We start from the raw sequence: 23086 nt of genomic DNA, 5'->3' as shown, positions 1-23086 counted from the left end.
AAATGCACACTGACCGGTATGCACGGGAATCTGACAACCTAAATTTCACTAACTCAGTCCTCCCCATCTTCTGTTCAAGTCCCCGGCCCCAGGAAAGCGAGATACCACAACCACAGCCAAACCTCACAAGACCAGTATGAACGCGGAACATGTTATTTCCCCAAACTGGTTGGACAACCAGCCTCTGTCCCTCCCAGGAGCATTTAGAAGCCAGTAAACACCATCAGAATGGCAGAGATTATAACTTGTCTTCATTTTACAAATAGTTATAAGACATTAGAGTCAATACCAAAACAGGAAAATGCCGAAGGTGAAATCTGCTGCCGACAGCCCACCAAATACAATGCACTCCGAACTGCACGACCTCACACGATGAGCACACGGCCCGCCGCCCACCCCATCGGCAACCCCACCGTCCGTGGCAGGAGTCCTCCTCGGGCTGTGAAGGGCGCAAGGGCAGCACAGTCCAAGTCAAGCAGGTAACAGCAGGGTCTTGTGCGTGAGTCCAGTCCCGAAGGGGACCGAACCACAACAAGAACAGTGCTATTTTAAGATAAACGGAGTCCTGAGCACATCTCTGCTATTTAGAGTCACACAGATTCTGCCATTCTAGAGTCACATAGAAGCTTCAAGGAAAAAAAATAATAAGCTTAGAGAAAAGAAAAGAACATTTTAAGCATGTTCACATCTATGACCTCATCTCATCAGCAGAGTTGGGAAACCTGACCTTCCTGCCCTACTGAGCCCAATTCACTTCGTAATTCAGAACTGTTACAAAATGATTTTGAGCTCCTATTTTCAATTTTTGATCCAATAAACAATGCAGGTAATTCTAATAACACTTCCATACTTGGCGTTCCAAAAATGAACAAAAGGACACGTCTACTGTCTCAGTGAATTTAATTTTAATTTTTTTAAAAGATTTTATTTATTTATTTGACAGACAGAGATCACAAGTAGGCAGAGGCAGGCGGGGGCGGGGGGGGGTGAAGCAGTCTCCGCCTGAGCAGAGAGCCTGATGTGGGGCTCGATCCCAGGACCCTGAGATCATGACCTGAGCTGAAGGCAGAGGCTTTAACCCCCTGAGCCACCCAGGCGCCCCTTGGTGAATTTTATTTGGGCTCGATACAGAAGCTGTATGTCTCAGATTCTACTCTCTCCAGACAGAGCACAGAGTCTGCACGGTTACCCAGGAATCTGTACTACAAAGCCACCCGATGAGAGGGCACGGCTGTCACGGTCCAGCTCACACCAGAAGCAGGGTCTCTATGCCCACAGAGAAGTTACCAAGTCCTTGCTATTGGGCTCATCGAGCCCCAGCGCCGCACACTTTGAGCCCATCTACTCACCTGACAGTCGTCTCAACATGCTCAACGATGAAGTAAGTGTTCCAGCTCCCAAAGGACAGAAGTGGTAAACAGGAGGCAAATATAGGGATTGCTTGGGCAGGCCGAACGCAGCAAAGGGGCCAGAGGCCAGAGAGGAGAAGCACAAGCACCCACTCCCCGGCTTCACCCATCACACGGTGAAACACGCACACCTGCGGCAGGACCCGATGGCGGCCGGCTCCGAAGAGGGCCCCCGGCGCTTCCTGCCTCCTGTTCCTCACAGCCTTGTGTGCTCCCCTCCCCGCTGAATAGGGTTGAGCCTGTGATGCCCCAGATACTGTGGAAAGGACAGTGCGTGGCCTCCGAGGTGGGAGTCATAGAGGACACTGCTTCCACCACGTTCTCTCAGATCGCCGGCTCTGGGGGAAAGCAGTAGTCGTGTTGGGAGCTCACACAAGCAGCCCCAGGAAGAGACCCCAGTGGAGAAGAACGGAGGCCTCGTGCCAACAGCCAGCACCGAGCTGCCAGCCCCATGAGTAAACCACCTCGAGAACGGACCCACCAGCCCCAGTCAAGCCTTCAGATGAAGGCAGCCGCCCCAGGCGGCATCTTGACCAAGCCGCCTCACGAGGCCCAAGCAAGGCCACCCAGATAAACTACTCAATTCCTGCACGACAGAAATCATGTGCCCCCTGTCATCTGAAGGCACCAGATGTCAGTACTTCATGGTGCAACAACAGGTAACCAATAAAATCCTAAGCTCTCACGTCCCTTCCGAATCTTCCAGATACTGTAGTGGACATTTGTGCTGACAGCCCAGGCTGTCCTCTGTTAGGAGGCAGTGAAATACAGAGAAGGCTTCTTCATCCTTCTTGAGAACGTTAGAAGAAACATCCACACTGCCCGTCCGATTCGTCCATCAGATTCCAGAGAGCTGCAACCTCATTGCGCAGACACACATTTTGGCATGACTTTCAATCACAGCATTGAGAATGTCTACATTCATTGTCCTAATTATCATTCCAACATGTTTACGGGACAAAGACTTCAGCTCAGGCCACCACGAACATCTGCAACTGTACCAATATCAAAATGATGTTTTTCTCCCAAGAAAGGTGTTGGTGGGTAACAATTGCTTCAGTGACAAGTAAATCACTTCAAATGAGCTGTTCCCATTTCGAAGGTATCTGACCACACAGCTACGGTGACGAGAGCTGGACAACTCTTGGTGCCCTTTTCATGGTGAGAAGGGCAAGGAGTCTGGAACAGTGGAGTTCTTTGGGTATTAGTTTTTCAGCAAGAAGGGCTTTCTGGCTGTTGCTGGCTAAAAAGCAGGATTCCTACACGTTAGGCTGCGGCCGGAAGCCGCCTGGACAAGATCCCAGCCACGGCCAGAGACAACCAGGACCCTCAGCACGGTGCTGGGCTTCCTCCTGGACGATCCCCTTGTGCTGCTAGTGACCATCCCTCCAGCTGGGGGGAGACATGGTGACCAAGGACTCTTCCTCAAGAGCATGTGGCACAGCGCTGAGGGCCATGCGGCGCAAAGCCCAGGGCTGCTGTTCCAAGTCCTCCCCAAGGCAAGCCCGGGGTTCTGTCCCCACTCATAGGTATGCCGGCCCAAGTTCCTGAGTCCTCATCTCTTCAGAAATTTTTTTTTTTTAAGATTTTATTTATTTGAGAGAGAGCGAGCGAGAGAGAGAGCACGCGCAGTGTGAGGGGCAGAGAGAGAAGCAGGCTCCCCGCCAAGCAAGGAGCCTGAGGCGGGACTCGATCCCAGGACCCTGGGACGGTGACCTGAGCCGAAGGCAGAGGCTTCACCAACTGAACTACCCAGGCACCTCTCTCCAGAAATCTGACGTTGGATTTTTTCCAACTAACTTCTTCTCACGCTCACATGCAACTCAGGCATTTCTGTTTCCATTACAGAGGGTTTAGGAACTACACCTACCTAGGAGAAAAATGTCCATTCAAACCACTACTCAAATACAACCATCATTCCTATTTTGATGCATTCTCCTCCATCTTTTTCCTGTGTTCTTTTAATTTTTTTTCTGACATAATCATGATCACACAGTATATACAATGTTCTATCCTGTCTTTTCCACTTAACGATGTAACACGGATACTGATTAATTCATACCTTGAGTCTCCTCCAAAATTCCCGGAGATGGCCTAACACTATGGCCTAAATATTCTGCCTCCCTCATAAATTCTCTGTAAAGATCACCTGGAACAGTTAAATAGGCTAAGCTCCTTGAGAACAATTACCCTGTCTCAACTGCCTTTGAGCCCTAGGAGGTGATCTCAGAATAAGAGCTTGCGTTTTTACCAACAGCTTGCTAAGGGGATTGATAAAATTCAGCTAAGCGCTCTCCTATTGTTGACACACCTACATTACTTCCCAATCTCTGCTAATAAAAACATTCAAAAGCACTGCTTTGGAAAATCAGTGCAGCAATTTCTCAAAACAGTTAAACACTGGGGTGCCTCAGTGGTTCAGTCGGTTAAGCGTCTGCCTTCGGCTCAGGTCATGATCCCTGGGTCCTGGGATCGAGCCCCGCATGGGGCTCTCTGCTCAGCAGGAAGTCTGACTCTCTCTCCCTCTGCCTCCAGCTCATGGTTTCTCTCTGTCGCTCTCTCTCTCTCTCTCTCAAATAAATAAAATCTTAAGGAAAAAAAAAAAAAAGAACAGTTAAACACTGAGTTTCCATATGACCCAGTAATTCTACAACTAGGTACATACCCAAGAGAAATGAAAAACATTATGTCCACACAGACGAATGTCCGTACTGGCACTCCTCGCGACAGCCAAAAGGTGGAAACAACCAAAGGCCATCAACTGACAAGTGGATCAGTAAAATACAGTCTACCCACACAATGGCATATTACACAACCATTACAAAAGAACGGAGTACCAACACAGGCTCCAACACCAGCGGGCCTTGAAGTCACCGTGTCAGGCGAAAAAAAACAGACACAGAAGGCCATGTGTTGCACGGCTCCATCTCTAAGAAATGTCCAGAACAGGCAAAGCCACGGAGACAGAAAGTAGACCAGTGGTTGCCAGGGCCTGGGGGAGAGGGGAGGGGAGCGAGTCCTAATAGACACCGGGCTTCTGCTGGGAGGGACAGAAATGTTCTGACACAAGACAGTGGTGATGCCTGGCCAATGGGAATGTGCAGAAAACGAATGAACTGTATGCTTGAACTGTTGAGTCCAGTGCTACATGTGAATCATATCCCAATTTTTAGAACTATGATGAAAGGAACATCTCTGTTTATTATAAAGCTCATAATCTGTATTTACAATTATCTTCCTCGAAAGGGTCCACAAAGTACATTTGCAAGTCTGAAGAATACGAAGCCTTTCTTCGTATCTCCAAGTCAATGTGGAACCTCCACAGTCAAGTGTAGGGAACAGGAATACAATCACCTAAAACCCAGAGCCCTGGATTCATGTTTTTGTTTTTCTCTCCTTTGTCCTACAGCTCATTTTTCCACAGCTGATATCATACTACATACAATTTCATACAGTGATTTTGTTTTATTTGCATATTTCCCCATGCCCTTCGCCTCCTGTCGGCACCACTTTCCGTCCCGCTGGCATCTTCCATCATTTGCAGTAAATCATAATTCATCTACCAAGGACCTCGGGTCAGCTCTTGAGGTATGTTCCGATTTTCTGCTCTTCATTGTGAAGGATGAGTATGAGCTCACAGGAAGCACTTAACATCAACTTCCAAAGTGAGTTACCCTCCTGCACACAGTGAAGTAAGAGATGGCCTTTCTCACTACTCTCTGGGGATATCTTCAATGCACTTGCTTGAGCGCTCAGAGTAAATCCATACGGCACAAGCGTGCTTTACTTTCGAGGAACACACTGGTAGGGAGTACGGGGTAAGTTTAATAGCATTCTCCGAATGCAGGGGAGCCGGGGAAACATGGTCAGTGATGAACTGAGAAGCGGGGTACCCACTGTCCCCATGCTTCAAAGTATGCTCTCACAGTGCCAGCTCTCGCCAGAACCCTCACCATCCCCTGACCTGAGCAACCCCAGCCAGGAGAGGTGCCCTCAAGCCCCCCTCACAGAGATTCCCAATGCAGAGTCTCCCCTTAACGAACGGCTCTCCTTGGCCTTGGCTGAGGAAATGAACACGGTCTGCGGGCCAGTCTTACCAGAGTCGGTCCGCGAGAAGTGAGAGACGATGCGTGGCACCAAGGCTGGCTTCTTTCGGAGCCCATTTGCCCGTCGCATCCTGCAGGGCTCTTTAGAAAGTGGCCATGGACCATCTCAGTCAGTGCCAACGCCAAGAGAGCCATTTATTGCCGTGAAACCCTGGATGAGTCCTTCTGTTTCTCTCTGGGCCTCCATTTTCCAATCTGCAAAATGAGGATGAGCCAACACACCTGCCAGGGTGGTGCTAGCCACGCGTGGCCTCTCCAGTCGGAGCGCAGAGACCGGCTCCGGCCACTCCCCTTCCCACCTCCCTCTCGGTTCTCCAGCAGACCTGCTTCAGACTGTATCTGTTTCCTTTTGCAGCTGTAACAAGTCACAACAAACTTGGTGGCTTTAAACAACACACGTGTATTATCTTCCAGGCGTGGAGCTCACCGGTGCAGCTTGGTTTCACAGACCTAAAACCAAAGCGTCAGGAGGTGGCCTCCCCCCTGGAGGCCCTAGGGAGGAAATGTGTTCTCTTGGCTTCTCCAGCTGCCTCCATCTCCGAAGTCGGCCACGGCTGGTCGAGTCTTTCTCAGGATGCCACCTCTCCAGTTTTCCCTCTCCCACTTCCAGAGACCCTCGTGATGACACTGGGCCCCCCCAGATAGCTGGGATAATCTCCCCACTGCAAGGTCCCGAACCCGGTCACGCCTGCGAAGTCTCTCTTCGCCACGTCGGATAACACAGTCGCGGTTTCAAGGGATGAGGACGTGGACGTCTCGGGAGGCCATGATCTGGCCGGCCACAACCCACCGCCGGGGAGAACAGCTGATAGGGATCCAGGGCCTCCAAGATGGTGCCCTCCTTCCCGGCCAGGCGCAGGGGGCTGGGCTCTGCCAGGAACCACAGCGAGGGGCAGGAAAGGGGCGGTGGGCAGCAGAGGGTGAAGGTGGAGAGAAGGCTCACCACTGAATCTTCACGCATTCTCCTCATGCGAGGGGGAGCAGGATGGCCCCACGGCACTTGCACTATCTGCTCCAGGTTCCTAGAGCAAGCTCAACTCAGTATTCCCAGTCCGGGCTTGTTTTTAGTATGTTCTTCAGAGGGGGTACCATTTGTTTCCATTCTAGTTCCAAATCCATCCTCAAGAAATTGAAACGACTTCCCTTCAAATTTTCTGACCTACCCGGCTCCCAGGGAGCTTTACAGACTTCTGGGGCGGGGCCATTACCTTGACATGGGATCTAACCTGTAACAGCGACTTCGTATGATGTGATTAGAAAGATCGTAAGCAGGTACTTCACATTGTTTCCTACAATGTCTATGCTTTACACTCACAGCGCATCTCATCCCAGGCTGGAGACGACGGACGTGCGCCATCTCCCACATGGCTGTGTCCACGGGGCTGGTCGGCACAGCTCCAGGGTCTCACCTCGCTCTGTGACCGTCTGATTCTATGAAAGATCACGGCAAGACCCACCTGCTGAGACCGAGAGTCCTTAAGAAATATCACGCCTGAAAGGCCATCTTCCACAAGCCCCTAGTGGTGTGTGGAAAGACTGCTGAGGTTTCTAAGGCTGCAAAACCTCATGCGGGGAACTCTTTGCTTTCCCCCGGCCCCTCGCTGTCCGCCGGCACTCTCAGAACCCGCAGGAGCTGCTCTTCCCCACCTTGGAATGTGCTTTCCCTTCGCCGTGCTTCCCTCCCATCCCCTCCTGTTCAAGTCCAGCTCTCTCCCAGCGCTGCCCCAGATGCCTCCTGACCCGGCCCAGCCCAGCAGGAAGCAAGCTGCCCTTTCTGGGGCCAGCCGCAGCCCTCTCTCTCTCCCTCTGGGACACCTGTTAAAACTACGAGCCGAACGCCATTACTTGTTCACGTCAGGTCGCATCTCCCCCGGGTGGGTGTCTGTTCCTTCCGGACAGGTACGGTGTCTCCTCCCTTTCTCACCCGCCCCCACAGAGCTCCAGGGAGTGTCCCCTAAGTGCCCCACCAACACGCACATGGGGGGAGTCATGGACTTGACCTGATCAATGGTGAATGGAGTCTGCCACCGCGTGTACGTTTATTGTAGCTCTAGAGTCATTGTTAGATGTCTCTGTCTCGGCAGAACCAGCTCAAGGCAGGCGCACAGCGCTCAGGCCTGAGAGACTGGGTCCCAGGGAGTGGGCTGCCGTGTGGCGGATGCCTCTCTTCCTCTTGGGGACGGGATAACAGGTGCTCAGGATCTGTTTATTAGTGCAGTAGGAAACGCGGGCTTGTCGAGTTAGAAATGGCATCCCGGACCCCTGGTGCTAACTGAGGGGGGCCGGTGCATACTGAGGGGCCCTCACAAGGGGACCGAAAGTCACCTCTGGGTCCTCCGAGATTCCCCGGCTGCCTTGAAAGTCCACGCACCCACCCTGTGCCCGCACAGTCCAGCCTTTGGTGCCCAACTGCTGCAGACGGACCCGAGCTGGCCCCCCCTCCCTGGGCTCCAGACCAGGCGGCTGGTCCTCGGGGGAAACCCCAGCCCCGGCAGGTCTCACTCGGTGGGGAGGGCGGACAGATGACGACTTCCCGGAGTCTGGGTTCTGGAATCTGTCTTTTCCAAGGAGGAACCAGAAAAGCTGGCATTCCAAAATCCACGCACAGAGAGAAAGCAGATCTGTGACTCTGAGGGACTAGATAGGAAAGGGGCACGGGCTGGGGGTGGGAACAATGGGAGATGGCAATATTTGAACCAACACACAGTGATGCTCACACAGCTGTAAACATTTACTAAAATGCATCGCACAACATTGAAATAGGGAAGTCTGAGGGATGGATGTAAGTTACACCTCACTATAAGTATGTTAAAAATCTATCCACGCACGGGCGCCTGGGTGGCTCATTTGGTTAGGCGACTGCCTTTGTCTCAGGTGATGGTCCCAGGGTCCTGGGAGCAAGCCCCGCCTCGGGCTCCCTGCTCAGTGGGGAGCCTGTTTCTCCCCCTCCCTGCCATTCCCTTGTGCTTGTACTCTCTCTGTCAAATAAAAAATAACTTAAAAAAAAAAAAAACAAGTGTACACACATGCATTGAGATTCCTCCTAAGTTGGTCACTTACAGTGGGAAGAAACAATTTCAAGAGTCCGAGTCTATGAAACATGCGGAAACACTTCACTGTCACCTCACCTTAGGTTGTCAGAACTAACATCTGGCGATCCGGATCCACAGATTCTAAGTTATGGCTCACCAGTGTCCCAGTGCGTCCTCCGAACAGTGGGACATGTGCTGACACGGTCTCTAAACTAATAATTTCCAGTGTGCTGCATGCATTGGCCACATTACTCTGCATCGGGCCCTCACGCTATCGTGAGTGCAGAAATCCACGGAGTGGGTCCCGATCAGTGTTGTAGTTTAAGGAGAAAAGAGGAGAGTACACCACACCTCATGGGGGTAGCATGGCATGTGCCACGTTATGAAATTTTTCTTCCAGTTCTGTGTGTGCGGCAAGTGTCCTTCCCTTCTGAGCCTTCGGCAGTGCTTGGAAAGGCGGTGCTCGCTGACACGCCTCGAGGTGAGTGAAGCCGGTCTAGGGCTACCTCGAGGGCTACGGCCTACCTCCTCGCACGTCTGGCAGACACAACTGAAAGTGTGCGGCCACACCCACCAGGGCCGGGGCCAACCCACCCGGCCCTCCGGCCACGCAGGCAGAACCTCCTTTAATCAGCACAATTTTAAGAGTTGAGTCCATTATCATCACCCCCATTTCACCTAGCAGGACTCTGAACTCAGGAATGTGCACCTAAGACGTGGCCAGACTGGTCCCAGCACTAGGAAGAAGCCCTTACGGGTCACCAGCTGGTCCCCTGAAGGCCCACTGGGCTCGGAGGAGTCCAGACAAAAACGAAAGGGCTCCAAGAGCCAATCAGGCAGCAACCACCATTCCTGGGGAAAACGCTAGAAATAAAGATGCCGTCAGAATACAGGTCTACCTCCTTTTACTGCACTTTGCAAATACCTGCAAATACCATGTTTTTTACAAATAGAAGGTTTGTGGCAGCCCTGCACAGAATGAGTCTGTTGGCACCTGTTTTCCAACGATGTCTGCTCACTTCTTGCCTCTGTCACATTGCAGTAATTCTCGCAGTATTTCCAACTCTTTCATTGTTGTATTTGTTACCGTGATCTGTGACCCGTGATCACAGCTCACCGAAGGCTCAGATAATGGCTAGCACTTTTTAGCAATAAAGTATCTTATAATCAATGTATATACACTGTTTTTTAGACATCACACTACTGCACACTTAAGAGACTACAGTGTGGTGTAAATGTAACTTTTATGCACACTGAGAGACCAAGATGCTCACTTGGCTCACTTTATTAATGACATTTGCTTTACGGTGGCGTTCTAGAACCCAACCCAAGGTGTGCCTATAAGCATACATGCGCCACAGTCCCGTTCGAAGTAACTTTTATCTCTGGTGGCCATGACTCGAATGGGAGCGCAGTTAGGCAGCAAACGGCCGCCTTATTTTTAATATGGACAAAACGCTAGAGGAGGGAACCTACGCCTTTAAAAATAAAATGTAGTGGGACGCCTGGGTGGCTCAGTTGGTTAAGCGGCTGCCTTCAGCTCAGGTCATGATCCCAGCGTCCTGGGATCGAGTCCCACATCGGGCTCCTTGCTCAGCAGGGAGCCTGCTTCTCTCTCTGTCTCTTCCTGCCACTCTGTCTGCATGTGCTCGCTCGCTCTCTCTCTCTCTCTGACAAATAAATAAATAAATAATATTTTAAAATAATAATAATAAAAAATAAAAATAAAATGTAGTGCTACAGAAGCTTGATTCTTGACTCACTACCAAATACGACTGACAGAAAGGGATATTTAAAAATCAAAAGGGGAGGTTTTAAGGAAGGATTTGGGGGGAAAAAAGGAAAGAAATAGTAACAATTGACGGAAGAAGTAAATTCAACTGAAATGGGAGAGGAAAGCCTCAAAGGCCGAGGAGAGCCAGGAGGCCCAACAATAACATTCTTTAGAAATGGCGTCACAGGGGGAGGCGACCAGGGAGGGTCCTGGCCATCAGTTCAGACAAGCAGCACGCAGCAGTGACGTCACAGTCCTCTGGGCTCTGTGATCTCAATCTCAGCTTTGCAAACAGCGCCCGGATCAAGCTCACCCCTTTGGGTGGTTCCCAGTTGCAAAGGTCCCGCGCCAGGCTTTTAAGAGGAAAAGGATTTTATCGTGCATTCTTTCTTGCACTAATCACCTCTCCCCCCACCAAAACAGCCAACTTTCCTGCAATCTGCTTTCTTTTCGGCATGAGAATTTCATTCCTTTCTAAACGCATCTTTGCATGTATCACCAACTGAATCCACGACAGAAGCAAAGGGGGAAATGCCAGAACATCTAAGACATCCAGCCGCTCGTCACGCTCCTCTGAAGAAACACAGGCCAGGAGAGGATGCCGGGAATAGTTAAGTTCCCAGGGAGCGTGCGTCTTTCTGGCCTTGGAGCTCCTTGGGAATCAGAGATAAGCCACTGATCTCCTCCCTAGAAAAATGTGCCTACACATACACCCAGAGCACTGCCCTCAGATGTATGCGAAATGTTGCCAGTCCGGGCCTTCCAGTTTCAGGATCCCTGTTCCCAAGGCTCCCCAGCCAGGGGAAGAGGCAGCAGGTAGGCAGTGCAGTTCCTGGGGGAAGGGCCAGATTCACCCGCCAGCGGCAGGTTCAAAGCCCAAGACTGGAGCACTCAAGGCTGCTTCTGCCCTAGCCCGGGAGGGCACAGGAGGCTGCCAGAGCCACACAGGCCAGAGCCAGATGAACCAGGGCCCTGCCCTGGCCCCCAGCAGATGTCACGAGGGCGTGTTCAGCAAGAGGAAGCCTTCCCAGGAGGCGAGGGCTGGCCTGACAAAGCAGGGGCGCAGTCTCTAGGCCGTGGGAAGTCAGGAGGAATGGAGGCGGGGCACACAGGCCACCATCAGATCAGCCATCTGGAAAGATCCCCGGGGCTGCAGAGAAAGTGGATAGCAGGTAGAGGGACTGGAGGGGCGGGCAGAAAACCAGAAAATGAAGAAGTGGAGGAGTAGGGGGGAGGAGGGCAGGGGGAATGGGGGGGGTGGACAGTGCCAAGGCCCGGACCTTGGTGGGGAGGGCACGCCCCCGGAGGCCAGGTGCTACAGGGCGAGTAACTCTGCCCACCTGGCCGCTGCTTCCCTTCCTCCCCTTCCTCCTGTGGCCCTGCAGGGCTCCCTGGAAGTCACGTGGGGAAGGTGCTGCGTTTGAGGTCTTCGGCACACCCCCATCCAAGGGTTCATTCAACAGTGGGGAGCTTTCCACAAGCCCCCCCCCCCCACTCTCCAAAGAGGTGGGAACAAGTCGCTGCAGCCCTGAGAGCACAGCATCCCAAGCCGGGACCCAGGGCACGGGCCAGCAACCCCGTGACTGAGTGAGTGACCCGAGCTGGGGTCAGGACAGCTTGTGCCCCTCCACCATAAGAAGCTACCCCCAGAACAGTAGGCACTGCAGTCGGCAATCTGCCATTTTGCTCAAATACCGAGTTGCAAGAATTGTAAAAAAAAAAAAAAAAGTAAAAAATAAAAAGTGCTCAGGGCAGGACTGCGAGCAACCACGAAGTGGCTTCACAGTTAGCCCCCAGTTCTCCATGAGCCCGGAACAAAGCTAAGTCTCCCACCTGGACACGCACAGGAAATACGGCGCATCGTGACAACTACTTGAAATGCGACGCCACTTGGACCCGAGCCAGGGCGCATCGCCCCAAGCCCACCAGCTCCGGTGCCTCTTCCTCATGGCCCCTGCCACCCTGGCCAAACCCTCTGCACCCTAACACCTCCGGAAGAGCCTTCATGTCCACAGGCATGGGCGCGGGGACACATGGGCCGGTCCGAGGAGCCCCGGGCGAGCCCCTCCAGCTGGGCGCACGGGATTGGGGTTAGTTCCCTCGGAGGACACGCTCCGGGCCCTCTCCGAGGCTTCCTCCAGCTCTAAAGCCACCACTGGGAAGCCTGTGGAATCATCCCTCGGCCCTGCCAGCAGGGCGGGCAGCAGCAGCAGGGGCTCCTCCTCCCGGAGGACACGCGGGACACCGGCCCAGAGAGCCAGGCAGGACCGGCCGCTACCCCAGAGCTCAGCCGCTGGCTGTCCTCAAATCAGAAAGCAGTGCTTAGAGCAAGCCACCGGCTCTTCGGGAGAAGAAAACATCTGTTCTGTCAAACTTCTTAATGCCAAACTCCAAGGCCAGGCCACCAGCCCCTGGAGCCGCAGCCCCTCGCAGAGTTCAGTGCTGTCAATGAAGAGCGCAGGTGCGGTACATGGTGCCTGCTTAATCACACAAGCACAACTGCCGGGGGCCCCTGGGATCCCCAAAACACTGCTTACCAGGACCCGACAGCAAGGTCCTTTTGCTGAAGCAAACCTTGGGTGCCTGAGGTCGGCTTCGTGGGGTCAGAGGGGTGCACGAGAAAAGGAACTATTCTCAGGACCAGAAAACAAGCAAGACCAAGGGGCTGTCAGACAGGATGGCCCGACAATCCGGTGGCGGAGAATGAGACCGCAGGGACACAGGCCTTTGGTCTTCGCGATCCTCCCCCAAACCAGCCCAGTGCTCTAAACCCTGAAATGACCTTAACTCGTCTTCTTTTTTTTCTTTTTTTAAGATTTTACTCATTTATTTGACAGAGAGATCACAAGTAGACAGAGAGGCAGGTGGAGGGGGAGGGGGGAGGGGGAAGTAGGCTCCCTGCTGAGCAGAGAGCCCAACACAGCTCAATCCCAGGGGATCATGACCTGAGTCCAAGGCAGAGGCTTAACCCACTGAGCCCCCCAGGCACCCTTAACTCAGCTTCTCACTCTGAGCATCCGTACCCCCTTTTCCTGGAGAAGCTACCTTACCGCAAGCCCAGGCAATCTTGGTCCCAACACTGTGCTCTGTTCTAAATCTTCACTGAAGGACAAGGGTCTTCAGAGGCCCCCGTTAGTCCGTGTACACCGCAAAGCCAAGGATCATAGAGGTCTTTCCCTGTGGTACCTAGCCCAGACCCGGACCCCACAGCAGGAGCGACTGTGCTCAGACGGACGAAGGGAAAGAGGGAGAGCTGGGGGAGGGGCGAATGAAGGACGGACGAAGATGGAGGAAGGGATGGAGAGACGGACAGACAGCTGGACGGGGGTCAGTGGAAGCAAGGATGGACGGATGGATAGAAAAATGGATGGATGGATGGACGGACAGATGGACAGAGGAACGGATGCAGGAAAAGCATGAACGAAAGGAAGGATGGGGGTGGACGGACAAATGAGTGGACAGAGGGACGGACGGAGGAAGAAAGGGAGGGCTAGACAGACAGCCCTCTCTATCGGCCAGTGGGGAGGAAAGGTCTTGAAAAGGAGAAGTGAACAGTACGAGTTAAGGGGAATGTAAGCCAGAATTCCCAAACCAGGTCCATCAGGATTTACAGGCAAACACATTCCAGGCGGGCTCAGGAGACCAGAGAGCAGCCCAGCTCCTCCATATCTCAATCGGGCTTTATTTCTTTAGATCGCTTTCCTGCCCGGGAGGCTGGAACAGAAGCAAAGGAGCCGAACTCAACAGTAACCACACTCCGACCACAGAGACGTCGCCTCAAAACTTGTTACTGATTTGATTTTCAGCCAGACCACTGTGCGAAGGGCAGGTAATTTGGGGGTGCCGGAGAGAGCCTTTCCCGCACTGCCCACAGCGGCAGCCACTAGCGGCACGTGGCTACTTAGCATTAAATTAATGAAAATTCAATAAAATGAAAACCCCATCCTTCAGTTGCGCTAGCCACATTTCAAGTACTCCAGAACCACACGTGGCTCGTGGCTGCAATCCCGGACAGGGCAGACGCTGACCACATCCGTCGTCACGGACTGTTCTGTCCGAAGCACTGCGCTGGTCAAAGGGCAGCGGGAAGACACTGCTCTCTCGGGAGGAGGAGACTGGGTCCAACGGGGGAGCAGAGAAAGGCAGCAAGTAATAGTTCGCTGAAATATTTTTTCCAAGCAGCATATACTTTAAGATCCAAGATCTTTTTTTTTTTTTTTTTTTTAAAGATTTTATTTATTTCTTTGACAGAGAGAGATCACAAGTAGGCAGAGAGGCAGGCAGAGAGAGAGAGAGAGGAGGAAGCAGGCTCCCTGCCGAGCAGAGAGCCCGATGCGGGACTCGATCCCAGGACCCTGAGATCATGACCTGAGCCGAAGGCAGCGGCTTAACCCACTGAGCCACCCAGGCGCCCCAAGATCCAAGATCTTAAAATCCATTGACACTCTTTGGTTTGCTAATCCCACTAGCCCAGTGCCTTTCAACCGGGAGTCATTCTGCCTCCCAGGGACACCTGGCAGGGGCTGCGCAGAGGCCAGGGACGCCGCTAAACGTCCTCCAGTGTACGGGACAGCCCCCACCCCAAAGCCTGTCATATCAACAGCACCGCCTATGAAAATTACCTAAAATATGTGAAGAGCGTCATGTGTAAAAAGGCGCATCGCGGTACTATGCACAGTAACAGGAAAAAAAGAAACAAGCCAAATGGTCAACAATAGGACCCAGTAACTTCCTGCACACCAACGACCATTCAAGAGCTGTTCACGGAGTACCTGCTCCATTCCAGACTCTGCTTAGGCGCTGCCGATGGAATCACTAAAACGGAATTCCTGCCCTTGTGAGGCCTACCTGGGGTAATTGTAAAGTACGTTTAATACGTAATAACATCGTGACAGGGGCGCCTGAGTGGCTCAGTCGGTTCAGTGTCAACTCCTGACGTCGGCTCAGGCTGTGGTCTCAAGGGTCCTGGGATGGAGCCCCACACCGGGCTCCCCGCTCAGCAGGGGCGTCAGCTTGAGGAGTCCCTCTTTCCCTCTCCCTCTGCCCCTCTCCCAGCTCGCGTGTGCACGTGCAGCCTCTCTCTAAAATAAATCTTTGAACTCTAATAAATCTTTAAAAAACTAACACACTGCAGTGACTTGCAAGTGCTTTGACTGTTGGTCAGGGAGGAAGAGCGGCTATAAAATCAGTGGATATATGATCACATTTTGGTTCCTTTGTTTACGAAAAGCAAAAATGCTAGAGAAGACAAGTGAGCACAGCAGTATTTGTAGAGAGAGGGCTGGGCTGAATTGTGGTACGTTTATACAAATAGATCATTTTTTAAAGGGAGAGTTTACCCAGAATCCCACAGAGCCTGGTCTCCCCGCCTCTTCCCATGATCCATCTAGGCAAGTGTGGCCACCGCCGCACTCCGCTCGGTTTCCTGCCTCTCTGCCTGGGACAAGGGCAAGCCAGGGGCCAACTGGGCCTGCAGACGTGGTCTGTCTGGTTTGCAGTGCCGGGCCTCGGAGTGCTGTACCAAAACCCCCTTGAGCTGCCAAGATTTTTTTTTCTTTTAAAAATGTTATGTATTTATTTGACAGAGAGAGATCACAAGTAGGTGGCGAGGCAGGCAGAGAAAGAGGAGGAAGCAGGCTCCCCGCTGAGCAGAGAGCCGAAGGCGGGACTCGATCCCAGGACCCTGGGATCACGACCCAAGCCAAAGGCAGAGGCTTTAACCCACTGAGCCACCCAGGCGCCGCGAGCTGCCAACATTAAAACTCAGAAGATCTCATTTCAAACGCCGGAATTTCTAACTCTCTTGAACATTGAAGAACTGGCACAGGGGATCACAGTCCCCAAAGACAAACGACGACTGAAGCCGATGAGGACCATCGCCGTTGGGAGGGCATTCTTCTGCACAGGGCCGGCTTCTCCTTTTCTCGCAGGGAGATGGCAGTTCTGACACAGTCCCCGATGTCGGACATGGCACAGAGAGCACGCGCTAAGAGGCAGGCGACGTGTGGCTGGCCAGGCAGTTACGCAAAACCGACGGTGCGGCCACCGTCCTCTGAGGCTGAACTTGATGCAGCACATACGGACCCTATAAAAACTGCCCAGTAAAACCACCCTGTGCCCTAACTTGGAATTTCATAAAACACGGGCAGTTCCACGGCACTGAAGCCTTTTGAGGCGATCTTTCTCTTTTCCTTTCCCACTCATCAAAATCATATCCTTGGGAGCCCCTATGTGGTTCCCAAAGTGTGCTCGGAAGTTAGTCGTTTCCGACCAGCTGCAGACGTGGGAGGAAGAGGGCCGATGGCGGCCGGCCGGGGGCAGAAGGTGCGGGCAGGGAGAACCAAGCCCACAGAACACGGCACGCTCCTGGCTCCCACCAACTGAGGAAAGAGAAGGGCCCCCCGGGGTGATAAAGGGTGCCGCAGGACACAGGCCAGATCAGCGGGAGGTATTTTCTCTTAAGAGATTCCTATGAAGCAGAGCCCTGGGGATCCCGCCCTCCCCACCCACGCCCAGCTTCCTATCAGATCTATCAGATAAGAACTTCTTTCGATAGAAAGTTCCACCAACTGGCCCAGAATCAAAAGCCAAGCCTCCAGCCATCCTTTGGGATTCAGTGTATACAAGGTAGGGGGGAAACAGGCTGATGACATATTTTAGAGTGGAATACAACATTCCACGCTAACATGATTCAAATGATGTTTCCAGGATGCCCGGGCGGCTCAGTCAGTTAAGCATCTGCCTTAGGCTCAGGTCATGCGTGATCCCAGGGTCCTGGGAGTGAGCCCCACATCCGGCTCCTGCTCAGCAGAGGAGCCTACTGCTCCCTTTGTCTGCCACTACCCCTGCTTGTGCTCTCTCCCTCTCTGTCTCTGACAAATAAATAAATTAATTTAAAATAAAATGATGTTTCAACCAAGCACCAACGGGGCTCTCTCCATCAGATGAAACGTAAAAAGAAATACTAAGTGCCCAGCTCCATGGCCTACAGGCAAATGCTGAGGTAGCCTGCCCCTGGGCACAGAAGAAATGTGCAGACGAGTGTTACCCGGAGAGGCCAAACAACATGGCAAGCCTCGGCGCTGGCACTTCAGGAGGCCCAAGCCATCCTGGGACGCGCATGAGCATGGTGAAGGAAGGCCTACTGCACACCGAACAAATGCTCTACCTAGAACATTCTGGAGGAGGGGGAGCAGGGAGCTGATGCTGGCTGATTCTCTACAGGACTGCTGGACTGTCTGTTTTAACGACACCTATCCATTCAGTTAGGGCATCAGTCACCTCTAACATCTGCTTTGTCCCGTAGTTATTTGTTTTGGGGGGGAGGAGAGAGCTTATTGGAACCCCTGGGTAGCTTGAGGGTAGGGGGCTGCGTTTTGGAGAGGTTTTGTTTGGTTTTAGAAAGCTTTCTAGGTACCTTGTAGGATGCCTCACGAATCACTACTCCAGGGTGCCTCGGGGGGCTCAGTTAAGCAGTCGGTTAAGAAGGCAGTCGGTTAAGAGGCTGCCTTCGGCTCAGGTCATGATCCCAGGGTCCTGGGGTCGAGCCCCTCATTAGGCTCCATGCTCAGCAGAGAGCCTGCTTCTCCTTCTCTCACTTCCCGTGTTCCCTCTCTCTGTGTGTCTCTCTGTCAAATAAATAAAATCTTAAAACAAAAACAAAAAAACAAACAGAACCAATTTAACAACAAAAAGGCAAACAACCCGATGTAAAAACAGGCAAGAGGCTGGAATAGATAGTTCTCCAAGGTATACAAATGTCCAGCAAGCAGGGGAAAAGATGCTCACTGTCATTAATCATCAGGTAAATGCACATCAAAACCACACTAGGGGGCGCCGAGGTGGCTCTGGGGGTGGTGGGTCTGCCTGTGGCTCAGGTCATGATGCCGAGGTCCTGAGCTCGAGCCCCACATCGGGCTCCCTGCTCAGTGAGAGGAGTCTGCTTCCCCTCATCCCTCTGCCTGCCGCTCCCTCTGCTTATGATGTCTCTCTGCCAAGTAAGTAAACAAAATCTTAAACCCACAATAGACACCACTGCACCCCCACTGGGATGGCCATTTTTTAAAAAAGCAAACAAAAAACAGAAAATGACAAGAATCGAAGTGGATGTGGAGAACGCGGAACCCGCCCACGCGGCTGGGAGGAACGGAAAATGGTTCTGCGGCTCCTCAAAAGGTTAAACATGGAATTATGACGCGACCCAGCAAATCCCACCGCAGGTACATGAGCAGCGATACCGAAAGCAGGCTTCGACCAACACTTAGAGCGTGTGTTCACAGCAGCCACAAGGTGGGAACAAGCCAATGCCCATCATCGGATGAAGGGGTGATGTGCCTTCCACACAGCGGCATGATGTGCAGCAGCCACACAAAGAACAAAGCCCCCCTACGGGCTACTGCATGCATGAACCTTGCAAACCTCACGCTAGACGCAAAAGACCATATATTCTGTGATCCCGTTTCTATGAAATGGCCAGAATTGGCAAACGAGAGAGACAGAAAGCAGTCTGGGGAGGAAAGGAGGGAAGAATGGGGAACGACTGCTTAACGGGTACAAGGTTTTCTTCCTGGTGTTGAAAATATCCCGGAACCAGACAGAGACAGGGGTTGCACGACACTGTGAATGTACTAAATGCCACAGACTTAAACCGTTTAAAATGAATGGTTCACGGTTAATTTCATGTTATGTCAATTTTACCTCGGTCTTTCAAAATGGGAGAAAAATGGGTAATGGGGCTTCCTGGGCCCTGCTGATCAGAGTCTCCTAAGGTGGGGCCGTGTGCGTGTGTGTGTGTGTGTGTGTGTGTGCATGTGTGTGTCTGTGTGCGTGTAAATGCAAATACACACACGCACATAGCTCCCAGGTTAATCTGGCATCTAGGACTGAACAGCCGCGGGTTAGGGTACTACATACAGATACAGACAGCTCTACACGCGCGCAGAAATGAGCGCGCTCCTGCGGCCGCGACCGCAGGCTTTCATCTGATGCTACACTCAGCACAGGCAGAGTGTGACATGCTGTCCTCTCTTCCTCTGCGGAGGAAAAATCCATGCTTTTGTAAAAATACAAACAGGTATGTAACACTCAGAAACACAAAGTGGCCCCAAATTCCCAGCTATGAAGCCCTCGAGAGCCACATAACCAGGGCTGAGTGTGGATGGAAAATCATGCCCCCAGAACAACGGGAGGGGTCCAGAGGTTAGACCGCGTAGACGAATGCAAACTGGGGGGTGGAGGGATGGGGGGTGTCCTCAATATGCACCGAGCGTGGTGTGCTCATTACGAACACGGAACAAGGGCAAGTGTTAATGGCTTTCCCGGGAAGCCACCAGGACTCGAGCGGGTAGGTGAGACGGAAGCTGCGGCCCAGGCCGGCCTCGCAAAAGACAAACCCCTCTCCCCGGGAGCCGGCTAACCAGCCTGGGCTGGACAGGATGCCGGGCAGAAAGGGACGGGGCCCCTTGACGGTCAAGGGCCACACGCAGGCTGAGACTCCGCAGGGACGCTGAGGAGCCAGCTCGAAACAGAAATACGCCCGTGGCTTCAAGCCTAGGCTGCTCCAGTCCAGCGCACTGTGGGTAGCTCCCAAATCTTGTTTTGCGAAAGCTGATCGGAGAGGGTGAGACACTGCTGCATTACAGAGCTCCCCGAGTCGGGAGGCAGCTACCCTAAGGGACCACTGCACAAAGTATTCCTTTGCTCCTTTATAAACAGACTGCACCGCAATGGACACTTTTTCTCCAGCACTTTCTTTTCCTTGCTTCTGGAGACTTCTGACTTTGATCCTATCTTTCTAGCAAGTGTAAGACCTAATTATCAAGAGAGCGGAGGCCTGAAGGTCACACTTCTGTCTCACCTTTACCTGCACAGGAGGAAAAAAGAACTTCAGTTTCTTTGAAACCCATTAATTAGTATAAGGATGTATCAACTTTACTGTAGGGCTACCTGTTCGGTGAGGAAAAACAAAAAACAAAAAACCCACTTCCTACACCTCCCAGCTTTGCAAACATGAAAACATGACGGGCCAACTGTTCCACAAAACCAATTCCAGTAACTCGTATGCCTGTGGTACCATGATGTCACTGGCTTCATGGAAAATTTTCGATTTTCGTTTGTTTTCATAGTTTGGATTGTGCCAAAGCACCTCCTTTAACTCTGGGTGGAGAGGTAAAGCAGCCTAAACCCCAGTGAAACATACAAAAGACCACAGGAGGGGCACCTGGGTGGCTCAGCCCGTTAAGCGTCTGGCTCGATTTCAGCTCAAGTCACGATCTCAGGGTCATGGGATCAAGCCCCATGTCAGGCTCCAAGCTCAGTGCAGAGTCCGCTTGTTCCCCTCTCTCTGCTCCTCCTACTCACTCACTCTCTCTCTCTCAAATAAATACATAAATAAAACCTTAAAAAAAAAAAAAAAAGACCATGGGAAAAAGAGGCAAGACTCAGAGGCATGACCAGTGAAGAGCTCACGAGCAACACTGTCTAGCTACTGGGAGATCCAAGTCATCTCTGAACTACCCTGAGTTTGGACAGTGTTCCAGGAACTGGTCTCCAAGCTCAGGGAGGGAGAAGAACCAGTTTAGCTCTTGCTCCTTTCCCCACCACCTGGCTGGGATTAATCCACACGGTTTTATAACCCTGAAAATGACAAAAACAGCCTTTGTCCCCAAAGTGGCATGCCAGATTGTTATTTTCACTGCCATAAAAAAGGGATGACAGCCACTCCAACCAAGGAAAAAGTGGCTACCGATCACCCCGAAACAGACGGCAAGAAAGTGACCGGTTTCTCCACTTGACACAAGATAAAAATCAGCCCATCTGAAGGAAGCACAGACTGTGGATCCCAGATATTTATTGCGCTGGCAGGAGATTTCAGACTGAGATGCTGACAATGACTCAGGGAAAACGTGTGTTTTATCTTTTCTGTGTTTATATCGAACCTTAGAGTGATTTATATTTTTAAAGGAGCTCGGTGATATATGGCGTAAGGAAAATATTCATAATTTTAAAGGCATAATAAGTACACAAGTTCGTATTTCAAAGGTGAAAGTTAGTATGTCGAAAGCTCCAAGATAGAGCTGAGTGTTGAGAGCGGCTCAGAGAGGAATTATTGGTTCTGGCCACAGAGGCGGCACTTAAAATGGAAATGCTGCTCTGCCCTTCTCCCCTAGATACACATGTGAATGCAAGAAGCTATTCTTGGTAATCCTCGACATTTTTGTCAATATGCCATCTGCATGGTGACATTTGGGAGGTTTATAATACTGGAGGAGGGAGGGTTTGGTTTCTGACGTCTCGGCTTTTAATACCGCGACGAAGGAGATGGCGATCTTGGGCTAACCTGGGCCAGATCGATCACAGACCGATCTCCGAGCGATGCCTCCCGAAGCAGCCTACGTCCGGCCAACTAAACGGCGCCACAGTGCTTCTAAAGAAAAGTCCCGACGGGGAAACTCTTGGGAGTTGGCCACCGTGGACTCGTGCCTTATTAGAGATCCCAAACCATCCACCCGTTAGCAAGCAACTACCCACCACTCTTTTTTTAAGTCATAATAAAATATCAGGTTCTAAACACTAGAATCTGTAACATGAGATGGGCATTTCCAAAGCACAGAGGAATCTTCTCTAAAGACATACTCTTTAAGTCCACACACAGCTCAACTGCTAAAATAACAAGAATAAAACACATCCGCTGCACAACATTCCCTTTTCCACAGAATCCCTCACAGCCACCAGGAGCAAAGCCGGGCAAAAGGCCCAGCTTCTTTGTGCTGGTCCCAACGTGACAGCTACACTCTCCATTCCAGTCGACCCCTGCTTCTCCAAGCCCACCAGGGCTCTGAGGGAGGGCCCCCAGAGCAGGGCTAAATGGGCCGGGCCACGGCGCCTGGAGGGCTCAGTGGGTTAAGCCTCTGCCTTCAGCTCAGGTCAGGGTCTCAGGGTCCTGGGATCGAGCCCTGCATCGGGCTCTCTGCTCAGCAGGGATGCTTTTCCTATCAAGAAAATGTCACATTTTAATATATCTAAGAAACGAAAAGCACCCCCACTGCGACCTCCCATCTCAAACCCCATCTCCCGCCCAGTCTTCTTGCTTCAGCTCCCTCCCCTCCCAGTCCCCCCACAGAAGTCAGAGGGACCCCAATAAAGTGGTACGTCTACCCCACAGAAGGCTCCCTGACCTGCTCAGAGTCCCAGCCAGAGTCCCCGCCATGGCACACCTCTGTGTGCCGGAAACCCATCAGGAGCCACCTCGCCCCGAGCGCTCCCCGCACCCTCCGTGCCACAGCACCTGTGCTTCCTTCTCCCCGAAAGCCTCAGCCCCCCGACAGGTTGGGCTCCCCCCACCTCTGGCAAGCATCACCCCAAAGTGCCTTAACAGCGAGGCCCCCCCGACCGCCACCCGGTCCGGCCACCTCACCCAGAGTGAGCACTGATGGGGTCGGTGTCTGCCACTTGCCCCCACCGCAGTGTGGTCCCCACAAGGGGCGAGGGCTGTCCCAGGAAGGTTTATCGGTGCCCCCCGGGGCAGGTTCCCAGCCCCAGGGCGGCTGACACATGGGCCGGATCGGTCTTCGTGCAGCAGCCGCCCTGCCGAGCCGCCGCCCGGCCTCCAACCGCTACGTGCGGGCACCACTGCACCTGTCTCCGGACACCGCCACCTGTCCCCCAGAGGGCAAAGCCGCCCCTAGCCGACAATGCTTCTTTTAGTGGACTTGGTGAATGTACGGGTGGAAATAGCTTTTACAGCTTTGGCCACATGCTGCTAGG

At 52.5% G+C, this 23086-nt stretch overlaps 1 protein-coding gene across 3 annotated transcripts in view; it reads right to left on the bottom strand.

The window, feature by feature from the left end:
* WWC3 (WWC family member 3) overlaps nucleotides 1-23086 on the bottom strand; it is a 110658-nt gene that overhangs the window by 72072 nt on the left and 15500 nt on the right. The gene's annotated exons all lie outside the window — the stretch shown is intronic.

This window comes from Mustela putorius, unplaced genomic scaffold (assembly GCF_011764305.1).
Source record: "Mustela putorius furo isolate JIRA1106 unplaced genomic scaffold, ASM1176430v1.1 tig00003836_pilon_pilon_pilon, whole genome shotgun sequence".
Classification (NCBI taxonomy): Eukaryota; Metazoa; Chordata; class Mammalia; order Carnivora; family Mustelidae; genus Mustela; species Mustela putorius.
The sequence above is the reverse complement of the archived record's forward strand: the minus strand, read 5'-3'. Positions and strand labels throughout refer to the sequence as shown.